Source organism: Cajanus cajan, chromosome 7, assembly GCF_000230855.2.
Source record: "Cajanus cajan strain Asha chromosome 7, NIPB_CcT2T_4, whole genome shotgun sequence".
NCBI classification, from domain to species: domain Eukaryota; kingdom Viridiplantae; phylum Streptophyta; class Magnoliopsida; order Fabales; family Fabaceae; genus Cajanus; species Cajanus cajan.
The window spans coordinates 5,661,477-5,686,234 of NC_138523.1; the positions used below are offsets into that span (position 1 = coordinate 5,661,477).

General features: G+C 35.8%; 1 protein-coding gene across 1 annotated transcript in view; it reads right to left on the reverse strand.

The window, feature by feature from the left end:
• The window catches only part of LOC145949691 (uncharacterized), an 86,363-nt gene that overhangs the window by 57,899 nt on the left and 3,706 nt on the right, over positions 1-24,758 (reverse strand). The window lies entirely within an intron of this gene.

The following is a 24,758-nucleotide window of genomic DNA, read 5'->3' on the forward strand; positions in this document are numbered from 1 at the left end:
ATATAGCAGCTGGGAGCTGTTGTGCTCGAGCTATATGGATCAAGCATCAACTTCAAGACTATGGACTGAAGCTAGATCACATTCCACAAAAATATGACAACATAAGTGCTATCAACATCTCAAAGAACCCAATTATGGACTCAAGAACAAAGCATATTAAGGTACGACATCATTTCATAAGAGATCACGTGGAAAAAGGTGATTGCAATATTGAGTTTATTGATTTGGAAAATCAATTGGTTGATATATTAACAAAGCCACTACCAAAGGAAAGGTATTACAAGCTTAGAACCAATCTCAGTATCATTAGTGAGTATAACCTTGCCTAAATTTCAATATATACTTGTGTATCTGTTAATAAATGAATTGTGTATGCAAACCATATTTGTGTGAGTGAAATAGGTTGAAAAGATCATACTCTCTGTGATAGTCGATTACCACTCGTGTTAACCAATTACCATTTAGAAAATAGGTTGAAAAGGTGAAAAACCATCGTGTTAATCGATTATTGCTGAAATTAATCGATTACCCTGGTGAAAAATCACATTCTTTGTTAAATGTTCACTTTGATAATTGATTACCACATATAGTAATCGATTACCCTAAACCTAGAGACCAAAAATCCTTCTTAGATAGTCAAGATAATCGATTACCTGCGTCGTAACTGCTTAAAAACTGCTTATTCTTGACTTTTTAACTTTGAAAAACCCTCAAAAGGTGAAACATTTCACAATCAAACCACCTCTCTCGTGTTTTCTCTCTCAAACCCTAGACACACTTTCTCAAAAATCTACACACCTCTCTTTGGTACTCTTCAAAAATTAACAATGGAAGACCTAGGAAGAGGAAAAATAGTGAAACACAAGGAAAACTGTGAATATCCTAAACTTTCTAAGCCCACTCAAGGTGAATCTTCTGCAAGGAAGAAGAAAAGGGAACCTTCTCCTCAAGCTAAAGCCGTGGAAGAACCTTCTCACCATTAGTTCACAACAGAGGCTCAAGAGGAAATTTCCAATGAATCATTTGCTTGCAAAGATATCGTTCTCCTAGGGTATTCTATCCTTCCTGGCTGACCAAGGAAGGCTTTAATTTTCAAAATATTTTGTCTACTTAAGGTTTAGATAAGTTCATTAATCTGAATAGACTCTACTATCCTGATCTTGTTTGTGTGTTTTAGTGTAATTTATGCAAGAACAATGACCATGTTCTGGTATCTGAGGTGAATGGTATAACCATTTCCATGACTAATGAAGTTTTTTTAAAAGGTGGGTGGTTTAAAGAGAACTGGTATTATTCCAAATTATGCCAATCTCAAAGAAAAAGGTGTTGAGATTGATAAGGATGTGTTTGTTGAAAGTATGCTTAGAGATGTATCTGCTTGGGAAGCCGATAAGGCTGCAAAGAAAAGAAACAACAAGAAGGTCACATATAATTTTGGTGGTCTTTTCACAGATGATAGACTACTACATTATTGTATTGTGTGGATTATGTTTGTAAGGGGGAGCAATCATGCTCGAATTAGTGAAGACGACATGATTCTTATGGATTCACTTAAGAATAGAGTCAAAGTTGACTGGATTCATGTGTTGGAAGACTCAATGCTGAAGACCAGGAAACTCATGGACTACAAGTGTCCTTATGCTCTGTTCATTAGGAAGGTGCTGGCTCATTATGAAGTACCCCTAGAAAATGAAGCTATGGAAGTAACTAGGGAGGCTTATAATGTCAAGTATCGTGCTCTGAAGATGATGAAACTGACCAAGCATGAAGGAAGAAGGAAAGAAAAGGATGAAGTGGTGGAAGCTAAAGCAGAAGCCGAACCTGAACCTGAACAGAAACCACTTTCAACATTTGAACTAGCAGTGTTAGCTAAGCTGGATGACATTATGGAATCTCAAAGGCGTGACTATGAGGAACTCAAAGCCTGGACGCAATGAATGTAACACCCCAATTTTCACAGATTATATGAAGGCCCAAAGCCCAATAAGGGTGATTTAGTAGTCTAGAATGGACCGTTCCCAAATTGGAACGGGCCGTTCCAAACTACTAAAAAGGGATTATAAATCCTAGTTGGGAACGGGTCATTCCCAACTGGAACGGGGTGTTCCAAATCACCAAAAAGGCTTGTAACTCAAGTTGAGAATGGGTCGTTCTGGTTTAAGAATGGGTCATTCCAAACATGGCCGTTATGGGTTAAAATGCAACCCTAGAACGGGTCGTTCTAGTTTAAGAACGGGATGTTCTGGATGTGAATTTTACACATGACGAATGAGTCTAGAACGGGCCATTCCCGATTTGAAATGGGCCATTCTGGCCACTCTTGATGCCTATAAATAACACGCTCTAACACTCCCAAAAACACACTTTTCACTTCTAACTTCTTTTCCTTCTACACTCTCTAAAGACCAAGGGAAACCTAGAGGAGGAGACCAACCAGATCCTGTTTTAGATTCAGCTGCTGCTTATCGAGGTACCGGGGAAAAAGATTATTTATATGCAAAGTTACATGAGAGAATTGGGTAGAGGAGTAATTCCGTAGGATTATGGCTAATTTTATAATTATTTCCGTTTGAGAAATTGATGATCCCATTAGATTTTGCATGTATTGAGGATTAGGAATATGCAATTAATTTGTAAAAATGAAAATCTAGGAGAGAGAACGAAATTGTAGAAAAGTGCCTATGAGTCAGGTTTTGGAAAAATTGGGGGTTTTACTAATTGAGTTAAGATTCTATTAAAATTGTGATTCAATTGAGTGTTATATTACATTATAAATGTTATTGTTATATTATATGGTAAAAATTGATGATCTAGATGTGAATTCATGGTGAATTGCTTGAGGGGTATGTGACCCACTATTTTGTGTGGACTTATCTATTTTGTGTATGTGATGTGGAATTGAATTATGGAATGCGGTGTGATGCCTTCGCACAAATGTATACATTACATCTACCATTTTAGTATTGAATTGATAACATGATGTGACGAATGGTATATTGTGACTTAATTGTTCAATTAATTATGATGTGAGTATGTTGACATGAAATGAGATGTTGTGTTGAATGTGAATGTGATGTGATTGTGGTTCCTCACACTTATGATCAGGGATGGCACGACCTTAGGTAAGTGATGCTACAGGGATGGCGTGACCTTGGCATAGTGTGGAATGAGTGAGGCAATTAACATATATCACTTATGTCAGTAATGGCACGACCTTGGGCAAGAGATACTACAGGGGTGGCGTGACCTTGACATAGTATTAATTGTAAGATTTGTGATGATTATGAACAAAATGTGATTGTGATTGTGAATATGAATGTGATGTGATTTTGGTTCTTCACACTTATGAACAGGGATGACACGACCTTGGGTAAGTGATGCTACAAGGACGGCATGACCTTGGCATAGTGTGGGATGAGTGAGGCAATTAACACGTATCACTTATGTCAGTAATGGCACGACCTTGGGCAAGAAATGCTACAAGGGTGGCGTAACCTTGGCACAATGTTAATTGTAAGATTTGTGATGATTATGAATAAAATGTGATTGTGATTGTGAATATGAATGTGATGTGATTGTGGTTCCTCACACTTATGACCAGGGATGGCACGACCTTGGGTAAGTCATGCTACAAAGATGGCGTGACCTTTGCATAGTGTGGAATGAGTGAGGTAATTAACATGTATCACTTATGTTAGTAATGACATGACCTTGGGCAAGAGATACTTTAGGGGTGGCGTGACCTTGACATAGTGTTAATTGTAAGATTTGTGATGATTATGAATAAAATGTGATTGTGATTGTGAATGTGAATGTGATGTGATTGTGGTTCTTCACACTTATGAACAGGGATGACACGACCTTGGGTAAGTGATGCTACAGGGATGGCGTGACCTTGGCATAGTATGGGATGAGTGAGGCAATTAACACGTATCACTTATGTCAGTAATGGCACGACCTTGGGCAAGAGATGCTACAAGGGTGGCGTGAGCTTGGCATAGTGTTAATTGTAAGATTTGTGATGATTATGAATAAAATGTGATTGTGATTGTGAATGTAAATGTGATGTGATTGTGGTTCCTCACACTTATGACCAGGGATGACACGACCTTGGGTAAGTGATGCTACAGGGATGTGATGAGTCATTATTTTCCCTTATTTATTTATCTTTCTGTACTTATTTTAATTGTTGATTTGGGCTTAATCGCTTATTAATTGAATAATTTCACTGTTTGGGCTTCATTGGGCCAGTAATTCGAATTTTAATTAATTCTAATTCACTTGGTCTAATTTTTGTCTATTAATTATTTTCAGGTTAATTGTGAAGCATTTTTGGGCTTGGATATTATTTTTGGACTTCAAGAGATAAATGCCACGTCAGCACCACATCAGCACCACATGAGCGCCACATCAGCATTTTGTTTTATTTTATTTTTCGTTTATTTTATGTATTTTCGGGTCAAACCTGACTTGGGGGCCCATTTTGACTCTTCTAGGGTTTTTAGGGTCCCAGGGTAGACCATACAGCCCCCATCTGATGTGACCACGTTGGGGGACACCTTCCTTCTCTTTGTTTTTCACATTTTTTCTCTTTTTGCTCTTTGTTCTTGTATCTACAGTTTACGTTTTGCTCTCCTCTCCTCTTATCTGCAATTTACGTTTTGTATCTAAACCCTTGCATTGAAGAATACAGATTATTCATTTTTGTTTTGGTCTCCTCTCCTTGCATTTTCATTTCTGTATCTGCTTTTGTTTTAATGGAAGGCTAAAATCCCTGGGATTGGCTTCTTGTTATGGATTGTAATCTCTGTTTGAGGTTGTGTATGTTTGTATATCTCTGTTCTACTTGGTCATTTTTCATTTAACCTTTGTATCAATGTGTCCATGCTTAATGGGCTTTACTCAATGCCATAGTTGCTTAATCTGTGAAAAGGTTGATGTTGTATACGTTTGCTTAAGTCGTGTAGGGAAATATTGAGTTAATCTTCGCTTAGTTGGTTAACTCGAATAGAACAAGGATTAAGTAGTTAATAGATTAATCTCATTGTGAACCAAGGATAAGAGAGTTACAATCCGAATAAGAAGCCAATCTATTTTACTTGCTGTGTTATCTGAGTTTTATTGTGTTATAAAATGAAAAATCTAAACCAAACCCCCACCACTTCGTTTTTAAGCCTTTGACAGAGAAAAATGGTCCTTGGGAGATGACCTAGGACAAATTCCTAGTACTGCACTTAATTTTTTTATTTTATTTGACTGGATACGGCTTCGATCAAGATGGCGTGACCTTGGCATAGTGTGGGATGAGTAAGGCAATTAACGCGTATCACTTATGTCAGTAATGGCACGACCTTGGGCAAGAGATGCTACAAGGGTGGTGTGACCTTGGCATAGTGTTAATTGCAAGATTTGTGACGGATTGATGTGATTGTGAATCGTGATGTGAGGATGATGCATGATTGATAGCATTAAGATATATAGAAATGCTTGTAAATACTTCATCAAGTAACGAGTTATGATAAGATTATGTTGTGGATTTTCCTTGTGTGCTTTACATATAGATGTTTCTTTTCTCACGGTACAATTTGTGGATGTTTTAGGTTAGGAAGATCCGGCTATGAGTGGCATCTAGAATGCCAACAGTTGAATTATGGGTATGCTCTGATATTTTGACATCGGGACAAGGGATTTCTAGGACATGGATTTTTATATGGATTTGGAGTTATACTTATTATTTTGAAAACAATTTGTAAACTTTTATTTTCAATTATTTTGGATATTAAAGAACAGTTATGTAGATTTTATGTGAACCCTTTTTACCAACGTTGAAAAATTTATTCATTAGTTTTATTTACATTATTACAAGATATGTGTTGGGTAGTAACGGTGTCAAAATGAACATTCCATACCCTGTTGAGTACCCACACGATTAGGCACTGCATCGTTTATTTTGTTGCATTTGGATATGTTTTTTGTTATTTTGTTTTGTGAATTTTTAATGGGTTGTAATATTTTTAAATTTTGCTTATTCTGAACAATGAGTACTCTGGTTATGTTTTATGTTTTATCAATGAAGTTTTGTTTAAATTTATGGCTATAGTTATGTTAGCTTGCAATTATTATTTCTCTTTGTTAAATTTAGTTTGGTTAAGCCAAATACGGGGAGAAAAGAATGAAGAATAAATTGAAAAGATTGAAGAATGAATTGAATGATATGATCAAATTGAATGATATGATAAATTGAATGATATGATTAATTGCTGATGAAAGAATGCTTTTGAATGATATGAATGAATGATCAATGTATTACTAAACTTGTTTTTGGAAGATTTTTTTTTTGGTATAACGCATTGCAGGTGGATCATCAAGCAAACACAAGACATTAATTCTATGTCATTTATCTTAATTAGATATTTGGCTCATCAAAATCGAAAAAGGGGAGATTTTTAGAGATGGTTGAGATAATGAAGATCATTGAGATGACAAGAAGACCCCTCAAGAAGTTTTAGTTTTGATGATATTGTATAAATGATGTTTGAGCCTATGAAAAAGGATATTGTATTGGTTGTAATAGCTATAGGCTTATGTGTATTTTTTTATGTTTGATGATGTATGCTTAATTCAAGAATGTGTCAAGCTTTTAAAGAATCCAAGAATTTGTTTTTTAAGTATTTCTATTAGTAAGAATGAAGTAATAGATTATCTTGAAAAGGATAATTTACTACCAAGTGTTTAAACATAGAAATAGAACTTGATTCAGACAAGAGGTTTCAAGGTAACTTTGTTAATCAAATTACCATTCATGGTAATAGATTACCAAACCTATTATTGGAAAAGGATATTCAAAATGTTCTCTATGTTAATAGATTACCAAGTCTGTTACTAAACATATTTTTAAAGAACTCTATGAGGTAACAGATTACCAAAATTGGTAATGTAACGCCATGGAAATATCGAGCTATTTGGTAGATATACTTTATGTATGTATGTGTGTGTGTGTGTGTATGCTGTTTATATAGATTTGGATTGGATTCTGGAGGTATGGATTTGAAATGTACTTATCTTTGTGCGTGTTATATATTTATGTGATTTTGATTAGTTGTTTGGACATAGAAGTGATTTTGCAGTATGGAGTGAGATATCGTTGTTTTGAGGTGTTTATATAGGCATGTGTATGCATGAGTATGGTGAATGATGCATTGTACACCATTATACTGAATTGGTACTAAGAGGGAAGAAGACTGATCACCTTCCTTCTCATCTTAGTTAAGTGAAGTATTGTGGCATGCAACTCATTATTCCAAGAATATGTATATGAATGTGATGTTTGTTTGCAGGTTAATACATGTTGCACTTCATATGGTGGTGAGTTGTGAGTATTGCATGGAAATGAGTAAGAATGGTGGGGCATTGGAGGATAGTAACATAAGATAAATCTGGTCTTTCTGAGTGAATTTGAGGTTGTTTTAGAGCTTAGGAAGTTGAAATACTGCAAGGAGTAGGATATTTGAGGTGAATAGGTGCTAAGGGTGAAATTTGAAAATTTTGGAAAATGGCTATATATAGGGACTAGGACCGGAGGGTTTCATTTGTCAAATAGAAACATTTTCTAGAGAGAGGAAGTAGAGAGAGAAGCTCTGGTCTAGAGGGAAGCTGAGGACACATTTGGAAAGCTTATCAAGTCAGGATCAATCTTCACAACTAGAGTTTCAAGAGATTTAACCTCTAAAGCCTTGAAAAGTGAGATTGAAGTTTGAATTGGGATTTGCGGGTTTTGTTCAAATCTTGCATTTCTGAAGTTTCTGAGGTAAGGGTAGTACTTATAAGACTTAATCCAGTATGTATGGGTTTGAAATATCACATTGATTCTGTGTTTTATGCATGATTAAGGCTGGATTGAGTGTAAAAGGGTTTGGTTGGCTTTCTTCATGATTTTCATGGATTAATGGTTAAGACTGGATTTTTCACTTAATATGTTGTTTCTGGATTAGTGTTCATGCTTTATAGTGGTTCGAAATCGTGTAATTTGGATTGGGGTTCATGTTGGGAAGGGATTTTCGAGGTTTTTAGAGGTTTCTAGTTTAACATGCCCCAGGTGTAGTTCTTGGCGCCTGGCGTGCATTCATCAGGGACCACCATTGTCAAATCATGCTGGGTGCGAGGCTAGTTGAGCCGAGCTCGATTTGAAGTGAGAAGTCTCTAGATGGACCACGCCGGGCGTGAAGGGAACCACGCTGGGCGTGCTAGCAGACGTGGACCTGGTGTTTTTAGTTACTGATATGGCGCAAGGCGTGATCAAAGCATGCCGGGCGTGGAAACTTATTGGGAGTCTCTGTCTGGGGTTGCACCGAGCGTAGGATAGTGTGCCAGGCGCTGAGACCTCTGTAGGTCTCTGTTGAGACTCTTATGAGTCTCTGTTTGAGTTTGTGTCGAGCGTGATCTGAATGCGCTGGGCGCGTGGTCTATTTGAGGAAAACCTTTTATAATTGAGTTTTTATGAAACTTTTAAATGTTGAATCATATCATCTTTGATGTTATATATTTGGTATGGAATGTGGCATGGTTATGAAAAAGATTGCATGTAATTATAGAATGTTCTTATGTGTGTTTGGTTTGGAAAGCTAATAGGACTTAGAGGAGTAAGGTTATGGTATGGATTAGGAGATCTCTTGGTGAGATCTGGATATAATCTTTGGGAAAATATGGAATTTGGGGGTCCCATGGTGAGGATCCCAATATAGAACTTTTCCAAAGATTATATAATAAACCACTTCAGATGTTAGGTGGATTCTAAAGTACTCCTCTAAGCATTTTATTTACTACCGGTATGAGGGCAAGGTCGAGTCATAACGATGGATGAAGTGGCTAGGATCACCAGGGTTACGTGACGACGTAACTCAACTGTATATTTTCCAGGAGAGGTTAGGTGTGTGACATGGGAAAGTGACATGTTCATGAATTCAACACTTGGTTTGGATGTGTTGAGGTCAACATTTGGTTTGGATGTGTTGGCTACTTCATGGGATTATACAGTGGTGTGACGTTGGTTTGGATATAGAATATGTATGCATTTGGTATGGATTGTGTACATTGGTGATGGATTCTTTATTACTATAGATTATGTATGCATTGGTATGGATGTGTATACATTGGATTTTGGATTTGGTTTATATTGGCATGGAGATAGACATTATAATAATGTTGTCATTCCCTTGGTATGAATAAATGTGATGATGAATATCTAGTTTGATGATATTTCATTTATATTGTACTATGGTTGGTTTTATGCGTACTAACTCTTATATTTCCATGATGTGGACTGTGATGATCTCACTATGTGGGGGAGCAGATCAGGTGTGAGGCTTTGGGATGGCAAGGAGTCTTTTGGTAGCTGCTTTGAGAAGTGGCTAGACTTAGAGCTTGACCAGCACCTAGGGTGTCTTATTTTGATGTTTTCCTGATGTTGTCTCTATATTATCTTTTTGATGACTATATAACCTTATTGGTGATATCTCTCTTATAAAGTTATGTTTTATATGATGAAAACAATTACACGTTTTAAAATATTTTCACTCTAGTGTAGCTGGCATTTGCTCTCTTTTCTTTATTTATTCTTTTATTTCTTATGTATTGTTCGATTGGTTGTTGATGTGGCGACCTAAGGCGGGTTGTTACAGGTAATAGATTAAAATAGAGTCTCTTGCTTGGAATCAGACTGAAAAAACTAAGTTTTCATCGTGTTAATTGATTACTAAGATAAATAATCGATTACCACGTAGTGAAATTCAATTTTAGGACTTTTCAAGCTCGGGATAATCGATTACCACCTGGGATAATCGATTACCTGGGCAGTTTTCATGTTTCTGGTTCAAATAAAGAGCTCGTAATAGAAAGCCTTCATATGTAGTAGATTACTTCTGTTATTACTCTTTATAACTGAATCACGTCTTCCACTCTATAAAAATGAATCTATTTGAAATTTAAAAAAAGACCTGTTAGTCAAATAGCCTCGTATAACTTAAGAGGGAGTGAATTAAGTTAACCAATTTTTTCTTCCTTTATTTCTCTTTAGAAATGCTTTCTCATATATTCAAATTCTTAGACAAATTGTCTGTAATTAATGATGCAAAACTACTCAAAACACAAGTAAGTAACAAGTAATTAAAAGTGTAGGGAAAGAAGAATTGCAAACTCAATTTATACTGGTTCTGTCAATCCTGCCTACATCTAGTCCTCAAGTCTCCAACTTGAGATTTCCACTATTCTTGTAACTCTTACAAGACTTGAATCCTACAACACCTCAGAACTCTCTTTCCTTGTGTTGAGATTCAAAAACGAACAAGGAGAAAAACCCTTTCTCCTTTACAGATCAACTAATCAAGTGGGTATTACAAAATAACTCTCTTGTAGAGTAGATTTTAAACTTTCATGATCTTAATGAACTATTTAGAAAAATGCAAATGAATTTGGCCAAGATGTTTTTGTATATGACTTTTTAACAATAGAGTTCATAACCTTCTTCTGAAAAATTATAGGTATTTATAGATAATTATATCTTAGGTTGTGTCTTTTCATGAAGAGTTGTAACTCTTTATAATTTTTCAGAAAAGATACTCTGGTAATCGATTGCAAGACTTGGTAATCGATTACAGCGGTTTTAAGTTCAAAAAATTTGAAGCGTTGTATCTTTTAAATTCAAAATTTTGAAGTTCTGATGGAGGACCATCCATGGTACTTCATGTGAAACCCATCACATGGTCCAATGCTATGACTAATTTTGAGTAGTGTAGGATTTATTTGGTTTATTCCAATTTTACCCTTGTATTTTGGGGTATTTTAGTCATAGGATTTATTTTCTTTGTATTTCCTATTTTACCCTTGTATTATGGGGTGCTTTAGATAATTAGGGTTTTCAATTTTTGGGCTAGGGTGTTTTAGAGGAGGTGACGCAATTTTTGGCAAAGTTTGGACCTATTTTTGGTGTTAGAAAGGCTTAGGCCCAAGTGGAGGGCAAAGGTTGCATGGTCTTATCATGCACCTTGTTATAGCCAATCTAAACCCATAAATTCCAAACTTGGCCACCAAGTTGCATCTAGGGTTAATTTGGCATTGCATTTGGAGTGCATTTGGCCTTGGCATTTTCGGCCATGCAACCCTAAATGCAACTCCTCCTATAAAAACCCCACACCCCACCACTTGTAAACACTTTGGATTATATAGAATTTGAGTGAGCTTTTATGCCTCAAGTCCTTATCCTTAGTCCCTAGGGTTGCTTCGGCTAGCCTTCCTTCATTCTCCACCCTTGGAGAGTGAAACCTAGAGTGGCCTCCACCTACCTTGGAGTGAGCCAACTCTGAGCACCCAAACACCTCCACCCTAAGTGCTTCCGCCCAAACACCATCATTTCACGCCAACCTCCTTTCCTTCACCATATATCCTCCTTTTGTCCACCTTGTTGAACCTAGATCAAGGGCAAGGCTTCCTCTCCTTCATCCCTACATCATTTCATGGAGAAGGAACCCATCAAGTGGTATCAAGAGCCAAGGTTCTACAAGGGTAACATCTAATCTTTTTGTGTCTTCTTTGAGTCTTCTCTTTGTTATTTTTGCTTTCGGTCACTTTCTTCCTCCTTGCTTTCTTTGTGTGGCCGAATAGCTTTAGGGTTCACACCTTGTCCTTGTGAGCCTTCCATGCCATTTTAGGTTTCCATGTTTTTTAGGGTTGCCATGCTTTTCATTTTTCTTGAGTCTCATATGAAAATGCCATAAACATGCTTTTTGATTTTTGAATCCACCTAAGTTTTGTCATTACTATTTCCTATATTTTTTTGTCTACATAAATTCCATGTATGTGCCAAACACTTTGCATGAAACACATGAACAAAATATATGCCATATTGCATGATAGTGGGCGTGACATTTAGAAGCTTTTTTAGAGGTCATTCATGCATGCTAAATAGTCCTAGCATGTTCCTTGTAATTTTGAGTTTCCATGTGTGAAATGATTCCTTGCACATACATATAACTTGTTGCCCACTCTTTCCCTTGCATTCCACTTGTTTTGGTTAATTTTGTATGCTTAAAGGAACCCTAAAAGAATCTAAGAGGTGGCTATAAAAAAAAAAAAAAAAAAAAAAATTTGTGCCAACAACTTGTACCAACTAGTACAAACCTTTTCCACTAAAAAGATTCCTTAAGGAACCACTAAGAAACGCCACTTGTCATCCTCTCTTCTCCTAAAGATTAACCTAATTTTTGACCATCCACAAGTGCAAAACCTAAGCAACATTTGGGCTTAATTTAACAAAAAATTTCGGACCCAAGACATATAAAAGAAAAGAATTGTCGTGAAAAGAAAGAAAAAGAATAGAACAAAAAATTCTTGGACCAAAAAGGACTTGTTGCTAGACTTGTGGACTTGGACAAATACCTATGCATTTGGGAGTTGGACTTATGACAATTTGACCTTATTTTTGGGACTTTCCTTTGGCTGGACCGAAAAACAAAAAGAACTTAATCAAGTGGACTAAACACTAACCTAATTCTAGTGCCTTTCTAGGATTACTCTTTGTGTGCTTCCTTTCTTTGATTGAGTCTTAATTTTTGCTTGTCTTTCTTGGCCTCTTTTGTTTTGTCATCTTAAATTCTCTTTGAGTTTAGCCTTTCTTAATTGTGCTTTTCAGTTTTTATTTCTTGGACTCTTGCTTTGGGTTGGTTTTAATTTCATTGTAGGTCAAAACCCACTCTAGTCATTTTTCACACCTTTGGTGGATTTGAGTGGAGGGGTGAACCGAATCCAAGCCTAGCCTTTGGAGGGACTTACACCACACATAAAGGAGTGAACAAACACTTGGAGAGGTCTAACACGTTTGTTCATTGTGAAGGAACCCATTTGGAGGAGTTTGAAGACTTGAATCTTTGTTTTACTTGATTTTTGCTTAAATTTTTTCTCTCTCGGCCTCTTTGTGTTTTTTTGGCCTTAGCTTCTTATTTTGGTTTGTAATTTGGCCATTATTAAACCTCTTCTACTTGGTTTTAGTTCGTGTAGTTGAAGGTGATTTGAAAACCTTCACCTAGGACCTCGACTAGAACATGTTTTAAGTGCTTTCCTTTTGCATGTTTTAAAGCTTTTAGTAGTATAATTGCTTAGGACTTTATCTTTGTGCAATTACATTTAGAAGGCTTGTTTTGCCTACTAGGGGTAACGTGCACACACTCACTTATTGCTTGTGCTAATTGTTTTGTAAGAAAAGTAGCAAAAGGCTTAGTGATTTTTACTTGATAGGGCTTGGTTATTAAGTGATTCATTGTAGTCCACCTCCCCTTGAAAGTTCACTTTGTGCACTTAGGCCTTTCCTACCTATCTTGCACCTTGAAAACCTTTTTGTGAAAAACCTTTTATCACTCACTCTTTGTGAAAACCATTTTCAATCCCTTTTTGAAAAACAATTTGTGAAAACCTTTTTCTTGATCAAAGATGAGTGATCATTCTAGTGTCCATGGTCATAATTCTCGTAGCACTAGGTCTAGTGTTAGGGATGAACTTAGGGAATTGAAAGAGTACCTAAGAAAAAAAGAAGAGGAAAATATAAAAAGAGAAGAAGAATTGAAAAGGAAAGAAAAAGAGTTTGAAAGAAACAATGAGGAAATAAAAAGATTACTTGAAAGATTAGTTGTGGGAGGAGAGGCTAGTGGTTCAAGACCAAAAGTCACTTCTCCTCAACCCTCAAGAGGAAAGGGGCATATGTATGCAAGTGCTCATGAGGAGGAAGGGCATCATACCCAACCTCCAAGTGATCTCTTCTTTAGTAGTCATCACAATGATGATTACTATCAAAGGCCCCCAAGACATCATAGAAATAGGGAGTCCTCCAATAGGGAACCTAACATCAATCTTCCCCCATTTCATGGCAAGGATAATGTTGAAAATTATTTAGATTGGGAAATGAAAGTTGAGCAACTTTTCTCTTGCCATGGAATAAGTGAAGATAGGAAGGTTTCTTTAGCAACCCTTAGCTTCCAAGGGCATGCTATGTATTGGTGGACCTCCTTAGAAAAAGAAAGGAGAATAAATCATGAGCCCCCAATCCAATATTGGAATGAGCTCCGTAGTGCCTTAAGAAGGAGGCATATTCCTCCATACTATGACCGAGAGCTTATGGATAAGCTTCAAAGATTGAAACAAGGGTCCTCTAGTGTGGAAGAATATAGGCAATCTATGGAGTTGCTAATGATGAGGGCTGGGATTAGGGAGGAAGAGAGGACCACAATCTCTAGATTTCAAAGTGGTCTTAATCTTGAGATAAGAGACAAAGTTGAACTTCTACCTTATAGGGATTTGAATGAACTAGTTCAACTTTGTTCAAGAGTGGAGCATCAACTTCAACGAAAACCTTTTCGAAAGGACTCCATTCCCTCTTATTCCAAGAGTTTTAAGAAGGAGGGCCACTCTTCCCTACCTTATCCCAAGGAAGAAAAAGAAAAAGAAAAAGAAAAAGAAAAACCATCTTTTAACGCATCTTCCAAAGACACTAAAACAAGTGACATCAAGTGTTTCAAGTGTCTTGGACGTGGGCACATTGCTTCACAATGTCCCACCAAAAAAACCATGCTTTTAAAGGGCCAAGATCACTATAGTAGCCTTGATGAAGCTACTTCCTCATCTTCAAGTGATGAAGAAGAAGTTTTAGCATCCGAGGAAGAAATCTTACCTTGTGAAGGAGACCTATTGTTGGTTAGAAGGCTCCTTAACAATCAATCTAATGAAATTGACCAATCACAACGAGAGAACTTGTTTCAAACAAAATGCAAGGTCTTAGAAAGTACTTGTTCTCTCATTGTCGATAGTGGGTCTACTTCTAATTGTTGTAGTACTAGATTGGTTGATAAGCTAGCCTTAACTACAAAACCTCATCCTAAACCTTACAAAATGCAATGGATCAATGAGGAAAGAGGTGTTGTAGTCAACCAACAAGCAAGCATACCAATCTCTATTGGCAAATATCAAGAAGAAGTTTTGTGTGACATAGTGCCATTAGAGGTTAGTCATGTCTTGCTTGGAAGGCCATGGCAATTTGACAAGCACATAATCCATGATGGCCTCACCAATAAAATAAGTTTCCAACACTTAGGTAAGAAGTTTGTGTGGTGTCCTCTATCACCCTCTCAAGTGAATGAGGACCAACTCAAACTAAAGGCTAAGAAAGATGATGAAGAGAAAAGCAAAAACAAAAACAAAAAGAAAAGAAAAGAAAAAAAGAATTTTTCCTTTGAAGACAAAGGGCTAGGTTCAAAAGAACCTTAACCCTTGTGCCATCCTCCTTCTTTTGGTGCCAAAGAAATATGGCAATGGAGGATGAGCACCTTTTTAAAAGCCATCATTGAATAAAAGGCACCCAATCCTAAGTTAGATGATTTGGTGAATGAATTGCATGGGTCAATAAATTTTAAATGGTGATGCCTCTTTGGCTCTTCCCTTTTGCCCTAAGCACCTTCATTCAACAAATTATGTACTTAAGGATTGCATAGTTAAGTTTTAATATTTTACTCCCCTAATTGTGGTTTCACTTCTTTTGAAGGATCAATGGAATGGAAGAACTTGAAGATTTGTGGTCAAATCCTTCTCAAGAAGGAGGGTATGATGGAGCACCATCCATGGTACTTCATGTGAAACCCATCACATGGTCCAATGCTATGACTAATTTTGAGTAGTGTAGGATTTATTTGGTTTATTCCAATTTTACCCTTGTATTTTGGGGTATTTTAGTCATAGGATTTATTTTCTTTGTATTTCCTATTTTACCCTTGTATTATGGGGTGCTTTAGATAATTAGGGTTTTCAATTTTTGGGCTAGGGTGTTTTAGAGGAGGTGACGCAATTTTTGGCAAAGTTTGGACCTATTTTTGGTGTTAGAAAGGCTTAGGCCCAAGTGGAGGGCAAAGGTTGCATGGTCTTATCATGCACCTTGTTATAGCCAATCTAAACCCATAGATTCCAAACTTGGCCACCAAGTTGCATCTAGGGTTAATTTGGCATTGCATTTGGAGTGCATTTGGCCTTGGCATTTTCGGCCATGCAACCCTAAATGCAACTCCTCCTATAAAAACCCCACACCCCACCACTTGTAAACACTTTGGATTATATAGAATTTGAGTGAGCTTTTATGCCTCAAGTCCTTATCCTTAGTCCCTAGGGTTGCTTCGGCTAGCCTTCCTTCATTCTCCACCCTTGGAGAGTGAAACCTAGAGTGGCCTCCACCTACCTTGGAGTGAGCCAACTTTGAGCACCCAAACACCTCCACCCTAAGTGCTTCCGCCCAAACACCATCATTTCACGCCAACCTCCTTTCCTTCACCATATATCCTCCTTTTGTCCACCTTGTTGAACCTAGATCAAGGGCAAGGCTTCCTCTCCTTCATCCCTACATCATTTCATGGAGAAGGAACCCATCAAGTTCTCTCTTCTGGTAATCGATTACAAGGTCTGGTAATCGATTACCAGAACACATTTTGTATTCAAAATTTGAACTTTGAAGTTTCCTTGCTCTGGTAATCGATTACATAAGCTGGTAATCGATTACCAGAAAACTATTACTATATTTGTTACACAAATTTTTGATTATAGGAAACTTCTAATTTTCAGTCAAAAATATTTTTGTAAAATCTTTTCACTACTACAAGATACACATTTTACATCGGTTCTTTAAAGTCATCTACATCGGTTCTAAAACCGATGTAGAATAGAGCGACGTAAAAAATGTATACATTTTTACATCGGTTCTGAAAAACCGATGTAGATTTAAGCATAAATTTACATCGGTTCTCTGGAGAACCGATGTAGATTTAAGCATAAATCTACATCGGTTCTCAAGAGAACCGATGTAAATTGCAGTTTTTTTTTTTTTAAAAAAAATAATGCTTATTTTTGGATTATTTTTGATTACCTGTAATTAAATACAAATGTATGCTCATTACATTTCTTTGCTAATAGGAGATAAATTTATAGTATACAGAAAGCAAATAGGAGGTGTATTATAGTAACATCTCATACTCCCACCAGCAAGTCTTTCCCATATGGATAACAAAATTAATAGCTTACAAAATCATCATTGCTAAATTAGAGTGCACAGTTATGACAGTAATATTTTAGATAAATTTATGATGTTTAAAAAACAACAATTACAACTTAATGAAAATACAATGCTTCAACTGTGCGGGGGACACACAGGCACACAGTTTACTTCATGTAAGATACAATGCAACATGCTACCAAGAAAAGAAATTACTACTCCTACCACATTAATGCTTCTTCACCTCATTTTTATGCCTGTCCACTAGTATGCAAAGCTGTCCTCCTATTCTGTGAATCTTGAGCAGATGGATCAGCTCCAGCTGCAAGCAATATCTGCACCAGTTCTCTCCCCTCTATATAAGCAAATTACAAATAGATAAGCAGTGGCTGAGATAGTTCTGCAGTCATAAATAATCAAGGAAGTCCAAAATTATGACGAACATAAATTTATATCAACCAAGACAACATGATATTACAAATTATAATATACATACTTATGTATAAATTTTAATGAAACAAATAAATATAAACGTACCCTTTTAGAGGCTAGCTCAAGAGCAATTCTCGCTCTTGCTATAACTCCAAATTGTCCTAAGCCTCCAGGAATGCTGTCATAACAAATGATGCCCTGTTCAGAAAAAAAAAAATATTTAAGAGTAGAAAAACATTAGAATAATTTACTAACTTCCATGAGATAAAACATGGAATGTATTAATTAATTGTAAATTTTGTTTAGGGAACAGATATGAGTGATTTTAATTTTTACCCAATATGGAATTCCATAGAGCTTGAGCAAAATTTGAATCATACTATAAAGTAGTAAAATAAATTTGAATCATAAATACTTCAATTGAATAACCAGATTTGCAGCACAAGCGCTCAACACACAAGGGTCTCCCCTTGTAAGGAGTGATCTCCTTCAATCCACAGGAAAAAAAAACTACTATAATAATCAACCCCCATCCGAACATAATGTACACACAAACATGACACAACTGTCCAACACAATTAATACAAATAACTGCCAAATAAACCACATTAATAAATGTCAGATAAACCGCACGTAGCTGTTCAACACATATATAAATAACTGATGGAGCCTATTTCTTATAACTCATATCATATACTTGAGGCCTTCCATCGGTCTATCCAGTTTGAAACTTTAAGCCATGACTGAGGATTTAAAATGAATTATTAAATTTAAACAAAAGGATCAATGTATGAAAAGCTCAGCCAATGTTAAGTAACCAAATATCACTTCTTGTTACTTACTAATCCTCTGGAGGCTAACAAAAAAAAAGTAGTTATTTGCCTACATGATTTTAGCATTCTTTTATATATTTCATCAAACTTCAAGTTCAAGCATACATCCAAGAAAAATATTTGTTAAACCCAGACATAATGATTGATAAAAAAATCAATACACATTAATTTTAGCCCCTGAAAGTGACAACTTGAGTTACTTGGTCCCAGACAAATTATTTCTTTGAGGGATGAAACTGAATACAGATTGACAATTGTGTAGGCTAAACATGTTAGTTGATAAATCATATCAATTCCGAACAAAATTGCTACATGGTTGCATGATTGCATGATTATGACAGTACACAACACACCACTATTACATATGGATCAACATTCAATTCACCGTCTAACAAAGTATATAAACTGATATTTGCCCACTAATCACCATAGTAATAGTAGTGGTCTGCAAATTATTGGTGTATAATCACAGTACACAACACACTTGTTAGGGCCAAGGAGATAAGAAAAATTTATTTCCTAGTAAGTTGTAAATCATTCTCAGCCAGCCAATACACAACCAATGAAGGGGTTCCCTCTTAAGCCCTCTATCATCATTTTGGACACACCCATGTAGCACTCCATCAACCATTTGAGACAGCACATACTTATAAAGACAGATACATGTCACTGACAATTAACATTTGCCGTTCAAAAAAAAAAAAATGCCACTAATATTATTTCACTAACTCCTCAGAAATAGGAGATTTAACCATACCAACACTAACTCACAACTTATTAAATGTAACAACAGTTGATAGCTGAAAGCCTTAAACCAAGGATTTATTAGTAAAAATGAATTTGAATTCTAGTTTGCACTTTGCAAGTGCTCGGGATAACTCTAGTTTGCACTTTGCAACATTTTGCCCCACCAAATTAAGTAATGCAGAACGCTAGTGTACCTCACTTTCAAAGCAGTCCAAAAAATTTAAACTAAACATCATCCAAGCCATGAACATAACTAAACTTAATCCACATTTTACAAATTATAAACAAGCAACACTCATCCAAACGCAAATATTTCATAAAACAACCAAAATCCAGCTAGCATAACAGTTATACCTTCTCCTGAGACTGAAAAACAGGTTGCTCGACTTGAACCGGAACCACAAAACCATGCACGGGCACATGGAAAGACACGTAATTCCCCCCAGCAGCAGCGGCAACAACTTCAACCGAAGCCTTCATCTCTAAAGTGGTAGTAAAGTACTCCGAAGACATAATCTAATTCAACTTCTCCTCAATGCAGCATCTAAAAATAGAAACCAGAAAAAGAAAACATCAATAACAAGTTAACAAACAACAACGAAACACAAAGCATCAAGCCCAATGGGCTGCTCGGACTTGGCGAGCCATAGCTTGGTGTGTTTCGCGCAGCGCTGGAGCCCGTTCTTGTGCGAGAAGCTGGAATCGGCGGGGTGTGAAACGAGAAGGGCGTGCAAGGCAGAGATCGAATCGAGGTTCTTCTCGCCGAGCAGATCGGTGGCGTCATCGGTGACGTAGTCGTAGGTCAAGCAGCAACCGCGCTCGTGCGTCTGGGTGAACATCGTGGAGGGAAGTCGCTCTTGATGTCGAAGAGCGAGCCGAAGTAGAGCAGGTTGAGGAGGTCCTTGAGAACAGCGTTGTTCGAGTGCGGCGGCGGCTTGCTGGAGTGAGATTTCTCGGCTAGGGTTTCGGTGCCATGGCGGGTGTGCGCGGCGGAGGCTTCAACGCTAGGTCTTACCAAAACTAAACAAGATGAATAGAATGTTTAGGGCTTCAACGTATGCGTCTGAGTATTACATCGGTTATTGAGTGAACCGATGTAGATGTATTTGTAATTATTTACAAAATTGCCACCGCGCATTCAAAACGACATCGGTTCCACAAAAACGATGTAAAATGCTTAATATTTACATCGGTTTCAGCTATAACCGATGTAAATATGCACTGTATTTGATTTTTACACCGTTTCTACCTAAACCGATGTAGAATTGACGATGTTGAATAGTCATTTTCTAGTAGTGTTTTGAACACTATTTTTAGCTTCTTTTTCAAAAACTTATTCTTATATTCAAAAAGACTAAATTTAGATTTTCTTGAAATCCTTATTTTAATGACCAAGTGAAATTTGCAATTTCTAAAAGTTCATTTTACATATCAAGCTAAGTAGTCAAGACTTATCTAGTTATTTCTTGAGATTTTGTTTCTTGATCAACTTGCTTTATAACTTGACCTTTTATTTTCTTCGACGCTTTGGCATCATCAAAACTTTATGCATATATTCTTCCACAAGACCCAAGAGAATTTTTAGAAATCTTAAAAAAAGAAATATTTTCAGAAACAAGATTAAGGTGTTACCCAAGAAACTTTCTAAAATTTCAAGAAGTGCAAAGATAGGACATGAATTCTTGAAAGGTGAAATTCAAGAACTGTATTCAAGAGTGAAAGATCAACATCTTCATAGAATTAGGTGATATTACTCTGATCTTGAAACTTGTATTTTCATTTTTGACTGGTGTATCTCTTGAGATAGGGTATCTCAACAAGAGATGGTGAAATCTTGAGAAGGGTTTCTCAAGTAATTTCTGTGGGGTACAGAAATTTTGATTATTTTAAATCTTGTACTGTCAAGATTGATGTATGTTTTATATTCTTGTAATATTGTGTGTGCAAGGTGTTTGTAAACAATATTATAGTGAATGATCTTTGATTTGGTGGGGTGCTAAATCAAGGAAAGTTGGATGTAGGCCAAGTGGGTGGCTGAACCAGTATAAATTTCTGTGTTCTTTATTTTCTAACTCTTATCTTTAAAGAATCTTGTTGATTTCATGTTTCAAAGATTTTTAATATTTGATAAAAATGAAATTTCAATTATAGTACCAATTTTGATCTTAATTCTTGTAATTGAATTGATTAGAAGGAATGTAATATAAAATCAACCATGATTATAAGTGATTGATTCACTGCTCATTCTTTGATATTCTGCTACCTCAGTAATAAACCATGTAATCTACTGTTGTTTATTACCCAAATTGCATAAAGGTTGTATTTTTGATTTCTTGAGAGGTTATTTTTCGAGAATTGTGCAAAAGAGCAATCTTAAGATAGAATCTATTCAATCCCCCTTCTAGATTCTAGTACACTAGAACCAACATGGTGAGTCAAGTAAACCCAAAAGGGATGGTGAAGGGACTTCTAGGCCTAAAAAGGATAAGGAAGTAGAAAGGCCTTGATGTAATGAGAGGCCCAAAAGTGACTATAGAGAAGATCATTTTTTTTTTCAAAAAAACTATATATCATTTTTCACATTCAGGACTCAAACAAAATCAATCTTTGTGATATTACTTTCAAAAAATACTCTCTAAAAAGATTTCTCTTTGTAAGAAGAAGTATGTTACCCTTTGTGGGAACCTTACAAAAAGATTCAAGAATTGAATTGATCTCCATCTTCATGGAGGTATAGGATAATCGTTTGATTCACCTACTCTGAAATGTTTTGCACATAAAGTGAATTTGATCTTTAATCTATGTTACTGGTTTTCTTAAGTAGGTTTCTTAGGAAAAAAAAAATCTTGTAATGGGGTGCTACAAGAAAGTGTTTCTTAGGGTGTAAGAAGTGGTTTCTTTATTGTTGCAGAAGCATATTCCATATTGTATTTTGATTATAAATCTTTTAACATTAAAAATTAGTGGAAAATCTCTATCGAGTTGATTGGGGACTCGATCTAGGTCATAAGTGATTGTTGATATGGTTGAACTAGTATAAATTTATTGTGCATTTTTCTATTTCCCAACATTTGTGTTTACATTCTTACAAATTTGATTATGTGTTTAACTTTGTAAGATAAGAAACATGAACATTACATACAAAGACCAATTGAATTTTGAATTTGCATGTAATCTCAACATCATATCCTATATACAACTATATATCAACATACTTCTTCGAAAAGTTTTAGAAAAGTTATTGTAAATAAAAATGATTTAGAAAGAAATTTTTAATAACCAATTCTCCCTCATTTCCTGGTTAAGCCAAATTTTCTCACAAAGAAATGTATGAGGGGAAAAGTCCAATGTGAAGAGGGCTTGTCCTTATGATGGTGACATCTTAATGGTCAGAAGGCTCATAAGAAGCAAACCTAGCGAAGAACACTTATCTCAAAGAGAAAACATCTTTCATACAATATAAGACATCTGTAAATACTTATTCTCTCATTGTAGATGGTGGATCTTGTTGGACATATTGTAGCATAATCTTGGTAGAAAAGTATAACCTCCCCACTATTCTACACAACAAACCTTATAGACATTATTAGCTTAATAAAGATGGAGATATAGTGGCTGACCAATAAGTAAAAGTTAAGTTTCCATGAGCAACTATGAAGATAAAGTTTTATGTGATATAGTGCCAACGGAAGCTTTTCATATTTTGTTAGGTAGACCTTGGAAATTTGATTAAAAAAAAGTCCATGCACAATGGTCTAACTAATGAGCTAAGCGCCACCCATTAGTAAAATAAACTTTTACTTCATCCTTTTTCACCAACACAAGTGGTTGATGATCAAGCAGAATTGAAAAAACAAAAGAAAAGAAGAGAAATAGAAAGTAATGGAAAAGAGAAGGCCAATAAGGATATTGTCATCTCCTTAGAGATTGTTCAAAAGGAAAGCATTTTTGCTACAAAAAGTGAACTTAAACAAACTCTTATTCTTAAAATACCTCCATATTTTCTTGTGTAAATGGACATTTGCTTGCATTGTCACATCACTTGAACATGAAACTCTACCAAGTGGGGTAAAAACTCTTTAAAAATAATTTGATTATGTATTTCCTAAATAGAGTCCTAAGGGATTACCTTCTTTTAGATGAAAAAAACATCAAACAGATCTTGTACTTGGAGTCATTTTACCAAATAGGTCAACTTATAAGACAAAACCCCAAGAGACTAAAGAAATAAAGTCTTAAATTCAAGAGTTATTGGATATGGGTTGGGTTCAAAAGAGCCTGAGTCCTTGTGCAATTCTTGTGCTTTTGGTGTCCAAGAAAGATGGGAAATTAAAGGCATGTTGTGAATGTAGAGCCATAAACAACATAGCCATTAAGTATAAGCAACCAATTCTTGGGATTTATGACATGTTAGATAAGTTACATGGTTCAACCATATTTTCCAAGATTGATCCTAAAAATTATTATCACTAAATTCGAATTAAAGAAGGTGATGGGTGAAAAACTACTTTTAAAACCAAATTTGGACTTTATGAGTGGCTAGTAATGCCTTTTCAGCTTACTAATACACCAACTACATTCACGAGATTAATGAAACCTACCTGGTTATCTAGGATACTTAAGGCATGATTTGCTAGTTCTTAGGAAAAACAATCCTTTTTCTAATGTAGATTAATGCTCCTTTTATGTTGATAGTGTAGTTTTCTTAGGGTTTGTAGCTAGTGCAACAAGGGTCTATGTGGATCATGAAAAATATCAAAGTATTCAAGAATAACCCACCCCTTTAAGTGTTGGAGATACTAGGAGATTTTATAGTTTGACATGTTTATATAGGATATTTGTTCCTAATTTATCTACACTTGCTTCTCCGCTCAATGAATTGGTGAATAAGGATGTTCCTTTCCTATGGGGTGAGAAACATGAAAAGACCTTTCAACTCCTAAAGGAAAAACTTACCGATGCACCAGTTCTAACTCTACCATACTTTTTTTTAGAGCTTTAAGCTAGAATGTGATGCTTATGGGAGTAGTTTCTTGAAGAGACAAGTCAAAAAATACTTAGGGTTGAACCAAAAGTGGCTTTGTTGAAAGATGATGGAACTCAATCTCATTGGATTGAGAACTATACGTAGACTTGATGGTTAAGACAAATCAACATATAATATTGAGTATTTCATTTGATGTCTTTTTGCAATCTATATGACTAGAATTACTACTTCACTACAAAAAAGTATGAGTTTTTAATACACATTATTCAAACCCCTTCAAGTATTTACCTTTTCTCCTTAAGCCCACACTAAAGCATAAAACTCTTTGTCATAGGTAGGGTATTTGAGGGAGATACCATATGTATTGGGGGTGTCCTCCTTGCAAAAAAAAATAGCTCCCAGAAGTATTCTTTTCAAAATGAGTCACTTAAAGATAATAGGTCAAACTTTGTTCCTTGACACGGTCGAGCCTCTTAGATTGCTCATTAAGCTACAGGGATCTCAAAAGTTGAAAACGTGTGATGACACCTAAGTTGTTAAAGTTGTGATTGTTTTATAAGTTGATAAATTTATGAAGTTGTTTTGTGATCAAAAGTTGTTAAAGTTCAATTGATTTTTGAAGTTGTTCTTTCACGAGCATACACTTGTTTTTCCATGTGTTGGACTATAATGATCATACTTGATATCGGAG